Here is a 6,252-nt window from a genome sequence, read left to right as displayed (position 1 = left end):
TCTGGGCATCAGGGCTCATTCCACGAGAGGCGTGGCCTCTTCGTGGGCATGGTCCAGTGGAATTTCTATCCATGACATATGTGTGGCGGCGGGCTGGAGCTCCCCGTCTACCTTTGTCAGGTTTTATAACCTGGAAGTTCCTGCCTTGCAGGCTAAACTGTTGTCGGTTTAGAGGAGAGGTGTATTCTGCCCAGACCTCCTGCTCAGATCACTCTCACATGACCCAGCTCTCCTGGTTGAGCTGCACCAAGTGGGGTATGAGCCATGTGCCTATACAGACCGGCGCGCTGCTCTGTATTCCCTATGTGTGCTTATGTACAAGTGATGGCCCGCGTAGCTGGCCACCTTATTCTCCACCTCATAGGGGTTCCCTGAAAGTTCGGGGCCTCATGGTGGATGCTTGGCGCGCACGGCGTTGACAAAGTGTTCCCGTAGCGTAAGCTAAACTTACGCAATACGAGAGAACCTCTCGTAAGAGAACGATACTCGGTTACTAACGTAACCTCGGTTCTCTCTAGAGAGGGAACGAGTATTGCGTAACCGGCCGTGCTCGCGCCACGAGCGACTTCGCTTCAGTTGTCGAAAAACCAGGGAATTCAGCCTACGAGCCCCTTCTTATATACGCTAAGCCACGCCCATTCTGGCGGGCTATGACGCTATGAAGGCGCGAGCGCCCTTCATTGGGTGTGACGTCACGCGGGGCTCACTGGTAGGCTGCAGCAGATGCATGCAGGGCAGCCAATAAGCACGCGAGATGGCCTGCTCTAGGTCTGCTAGCTGCTGCACTGCGTTGACAATGAATACAAAATTAAGGATAATTTTTTGGCTTCAATATCTCGAGAAGATGAATCTTTCCCGTAGCGTAAGCTAAACTTACGCAATACTCGTTCCCTCTCTAGAGAGAACCGAGGTTACGTTAGTAACCGAGTATCGTTTTTAGAAATACACAATTACAACTACACAGTATCACAGTATGTCACAGACAATATACATTTACATTTAGTCATTTAGCAGACGCTTTTATCCAAAGCGACTTACAACTGAGGACTAAACCAAGCGAGTCATCGTGAATAGACAAAAACAACGCAAGAAGTGCTCAAAATACAAAGTTCAGACATTGCTCGGAGTAGCATAAGCCAGATAAGCAAGGATTTAAAGGAAAAGGAAAGATTTTTTTTTTTTTTTTTTTTTTACGTTAAGTGCTCACGGAAGAGATGAGTTTTCAGTTGTCTTTTGAATGCTGTCAGGGATTCTGCATTCCGGATGAGGGTGGGGAGATCATTCCACCAGCACCGTGAATGAGAATGTTCTGGAGAGTGATTTTGAGGCTCTCTGTACCACGAGCCGTCGCTCATTGACTGATCGTAGGCTTCTGGTAGGGATGTAGACTTGTAGTAGTGAGTGGAAGTAGGACGGAGCTGATCCTGTGGTCAGTCTTTAAGCAAGTGTCAACACCTTGAACTTGATGCGAGCAGCGAGTGGTAGCCAGTGCAGAGAGATGAACAGAGGAGTGACGTGGGCCCTTTTGCGCTCGTTGAAGACCATACGAGCTGCAGCATTCTGGATCATTTGTAGAAGTTTAGTTGCACATGATGGAAGTCCAGCCAGAAGAGCATTGCAGTAATCAAGCCTAGAAATTACCAGGGCCTGGACGAGAAGTTGTGTTGCATGCTCAGTTAGGAAAGGCCTGATCTTGCTGATGTTGTGCATAGCAAACCTGCATGATCGAGCTGTCTTTGTGGTGTGGTCTGTGAAGGTCAGCTGATCATCAAAGATTACTCCAAGATTTCTGACTGACCTTGATGGGGTGATTGAGGAAGAATCTTGCTGGATAGTGAAGTCGTGCTGTAGAGACGGATTGGCAGGGAGGATGAGAAGCTCAGTCTTTGCCAGGTTGAGCTGCAGGTGATGTTCCTTCATCCATGCCGAGATGTCCGCCAGACAGCTTGAGATCCGTACAGCTACTGTGGGATCATCTGGTTGAAATGAGAGGTAGAGCTGGGTGTCATCAGCATAGCAATGGTAAGAGAAACCATGTGCCTGTATGATGGGTCCCAGTGATGTGGTGTAAATGGAGAAGAGGAGCGGTCCAAGAACTGAACCCTGGGGAACCCCTGTGGTCAGTTGATGTGCTTTGGATACCTCACCTCTCCATGTGACCCTGAAGGAGCTACCTGTGAGATAGGACTCAAACCAGTGGAGAGGAGAACCTGTGATGCCCAGTGATGAGAGGGTGGACAGAAGGATCTGATGGTTCACAGTGTCAAAGGCAGCAGATAGATCCAGGAGGATGAGAACTGATGATTTGGAAGCAGCTTTTGCGATCCGCAGGGCTTCGGTGACCGACAGCAATGCAGTCTCGGTCGAATGCCCTTTCTTGAAGCCAGATTGGTTGACATCCAGCTGGTTGTTCAGAGACAGGAAAGATGAAACTTGGTTGAAAGCAACTCGTTCAAGTGTTTTAGCAATGAATGGTAGGAGAGAGACAGGTCTGTAATTCACTAAAAGTGATGTGTTTAACGTTGGTTTTTTAAGCAGCGGAGTTACCTGAGCCTGCTTGAATGCTGTAGGGAAAATGCCAGTGTGGAGGGATGAGTTGATGATGTGTGTGAGAGCTGGAAGAAGTGTGGGAGAGATTGTTTGTAGAAGGTGTGAGGGGATGGGGTCCAGAGGGCAGGTGGTAGGATGACTAGAGAGGAGAAGTTTAGACACTTCATCCTTGGTTAGTGGAGTGAAGGAGGAGAGAAGGTTGTTGGCTGTGGGAGAGGTTAGTCTGGGTTCCTGTGTGTGTGAAGCTGAGAACTGACTGCTGATAGTTGTAGTTTTGTTAGTGAAGAAGTTAGCAAAATCATCAGCAGTTAGCGAGGAGGTGGGTGGTGGTGGAGGTGGACAGAGGAGAGTTGAATGTCTTGAACAGTGAACGTGTGTTAGAGGCGCTGTTGATCTTGTTGTGGAAATATGAAGATTTTACGGTGTGAACATCAGCAGAAAAGGCAGAGAGCAGAGATTGATACCTACTGAGGTCAGATGTGTCTTTTGATTTGCGCCATTTCCTCTCTGCTGCCCTGAGTTCGGTCCGGTGTTCACGAAGAACCTCAGATAACCAGGGGTTGGAGGGAGTAGCGCGTGCTGGCCTGGAGGAGAGAGGGCAGATGTTGTCTAAAGAAGAGGTTAGAATTGAGCATAAAGTATCCGTTGCAGTATTCACATCCAGAGATGAGAAATGCGAGGGTGAGGGAAGAGAAGATGACACAGCAGAGGAAAGATGGGACGGAGAAAGTGAGCGCAGGTTTCGTCTCAAAGTGACTGGTAGGGGAGTTGGTGGTGCATGGGTAGTGAGTTGTAGATTGAAAGTAATGAGGAAATGGTCTGAAACGTTGAGAGGTTTCACCAAAATATTGTCTGTGATGCAGTTGCGTGTGTAAACCAGGTCCAGTTGGTTGCCTGACTTGTGAGTACCTGTGGTGATAAGCCGTTGGATATAGACATCAGGGACAACATACTGTATATATTATGTGTACTAACAAGCGGCATGTGCTACACAGTACATAACAATGACAGAAAAGCTTTAATTTTAGAAACTGCTCCTTCAGTGAGCTCCACCATCTTGGATTGCGACTTTATTTGTTTTTTATATTCAAATTTTATATTTAGTGGAGAATGTAAGTATGATGGGGGTGGAAGTACTATTTTCATGCATATTGTAATCAATCTGTAAAACTCATTATATAAGGTAATAACACCAAAAATGTATTTGCTGAACAGTGAGTTTTAAAACAAAGAGCAAAGGGCAAGAATTTGGTTAGAATTCATCATGGACAGATCTTAATGAGGGGCATTAATAAATGAGGGGAAGCGGCAGAGTTCAACAATCTCTGTATAATGATACGAAGAGCAAAGAGCTTTCTTGCATTCCCATTTGAAAAATTAAACCTCGCAAAAATCGCTATTTTCCTTCAGGCGGCTCATTAAACGTGTTGCTGTCCACCTTGCTCACTTTTTTAATCAACCTCCCTCTGTTACTGACTCTCAACAAAGGGGGGTGGATTTAAGAGGGCGCCATCAATGAGCGGCCCTCCCCTACAGCAAGGAGTTTCACTGGATGAAACGTCTGAGTGCCGAGGTAATTAAGACTCTTCTTGCAACTGCAGACTTTACTGGACTCTTCAGCCATCTCAGGAGAAGTGTTACTGAAGTCAGGAGAACAAATTAATCATGGTCAATGTCAAAAATAGAGTGCTGGAATCATTGGCCTTGCTTTAAAAGTTGAGTCATCAAATATGTGATGTAACGCTCCATTTTAACCATTTCTATTGGATGTTCAACACTGCAAAGTGATCTGATTTCTGAAATGAAAACTGTATTTCTAGGCCAGTGGTTAATATATCTTTGAAATGTGCTGTTATTTAAAAAAATCTAGGCTGGGGGCAATTCCTAGTTTTGTGGATTTTATTTAGTTAATTCTGGAAATTACTGTAAAAAAAGCTGTATGCTATTAATATATTTTTTATATATGTGCAATGTCTAACCTGTGCATTTCACATAGTCTGTATCTTCTTACCATATTACTTCATTTAAATTTTTTAAAGGCACAGTAAAAAATATATTTTTAGTAGTCAAGTTAGTAGTAGTGTGGCTTGACAAAATCCTATATCATTACAGTCATTTATGGGATCATCTCGAAGTGAGAAGCATCAAGCACACTCACAAACAGCTTTAGGATGTGAGATTCATCTTAAGCAATCTGGTTCAATAAACTGATTTGTGACTTCCCAGAAGTTCATGCACACCATTTTCTGTGTGTGGTTTATTTGTGGTGAAACAAAGGTTTAATTAAAGGGATAGTCCTGTGCCAAAAATGAAAATTCTGTCATCATTTACCCACCCTCATGACATTCCAGACCTGTATGACTTTTTTTCTGCAAAACACAAAAGATATTTTGAAGAATGTTGATAAACCCTGGTTCCTCTTCAGTCGGTCAGTCGACGCCACGTCGAGACCGACGAATAGAAATCTTTCTAGAGAGGCCAATCTACTTCGAGTGAAACTAAAGGAGCCAATGCACATCGGCGTGCAATCATTTGCATTAGCTTTTCAGCCACGCAGCGCGGGTATTTAAGGAGCAACAGGTGCGATTGCACTTCAGCTTTTTGCTTCGGACGGAGCCAAGCACTCCGATGCTGTTTTTCTCTACCAAGAGTGTTTTCTCAAACGAGTACGAGCTTTCAATGGGACCTCTCCAGTCTGGTGCGGGCGACACAGCACGGCAGCGCGAGCGATTTCTCTCTCTCTTTCTCTCTCTCTCTCTCTTTCTCTCTCTCTCTCTTTTGTTTTTGTTTTCATTGAGCAAACAAAAGCTGTTTTCACAGCTGGTAAGGTGCACAGTGAGAGCGCTCAAAGGCCGTTTTTACGGCTGGTAAGACCGACCAGCGAGAGAGAGGCAGTGCACGACAGGTGCACATTCCTGTCTGCATTAGCTGTGACCGTTCCCCTGCGTGCTTCAGCACCAATGAGAGCAGTCCCTAAACAGATCTTATCTGAGAGCTTAAACAGATAGAACGCGTCTTTCTAAAGATGACATTCTATCTGTGTGTTTCTGGATGCGGTCGTTACCTGGGATCGTGGGATGGTCACGAACGCTGCCTCGTGTGTCTGGGCGTCGAACACACTGAGGCAGCGTTCGTGGATGAGTCATGTACCCCTTGTGGGAAGATGACCATCGCGGAGCTACGGTCGAGACTCTCATTCCTGCAAAGGGCCGGAGTCCCCGTGCCTCTGCCTCAATCTAGCCCTCCCCAAAGGGTTGCTTCGGGTGGTGTTACGGGAGACCTGAGGATTATTGTGAGCGCGCTTCCTTCCCCTAGGAACCCTCATCCCTCTCACGCTGCGCAGCCAGTAGAGCCACCAATGGAACCATCTGCTGGACCATCCTCGAGGTGTGTACCAGTCGTTTCCTTTGGTGCTCCCCGCAATGAACAGATGTCCAGGAACGCCATCTCTGGCTGTGTTTGGCCGACATGAGGGAGACCGACAAGGTCAGGTTCCTCAACTCCCCCATGTCCCAGACCAGCCTCTTCGGCGACGCGGTCGAGAACTTCGCCCAGCAGCCATCAAACACATCCTGCCGTGGCGGTCAGCTGCTGCTTCCACCCCACCGCCCACGGCCCCTCAGTCTGCTCGTCGCTGGGGGCGTCCTCTTGCGTCTGCCCTCGCTCCCACTCCGCAGCAGCAGCCTCCACCTAAATGGTGCC

Source organism: Rhinichthys klamathensis, unplaced genomic scaffold (assembly GCF_029890125.1).
Source record: "Rhinichthys klamathensis goyatoka isolate OS25496 unplaced genomic scaffold, OSU_Roscu_1.1 h1tg000624l_1, whole genome shotgun sequence".
Taxonomy (NCBI): Eukaryota; Metazoa; Chordata; class Actinopteri; order Cypriniformes; family Leuciscidae; genus Rhinichthys; species Rhinichthys klamathensis.
This window is presented reverse-complemented; position numbering follows the sequence as displayed.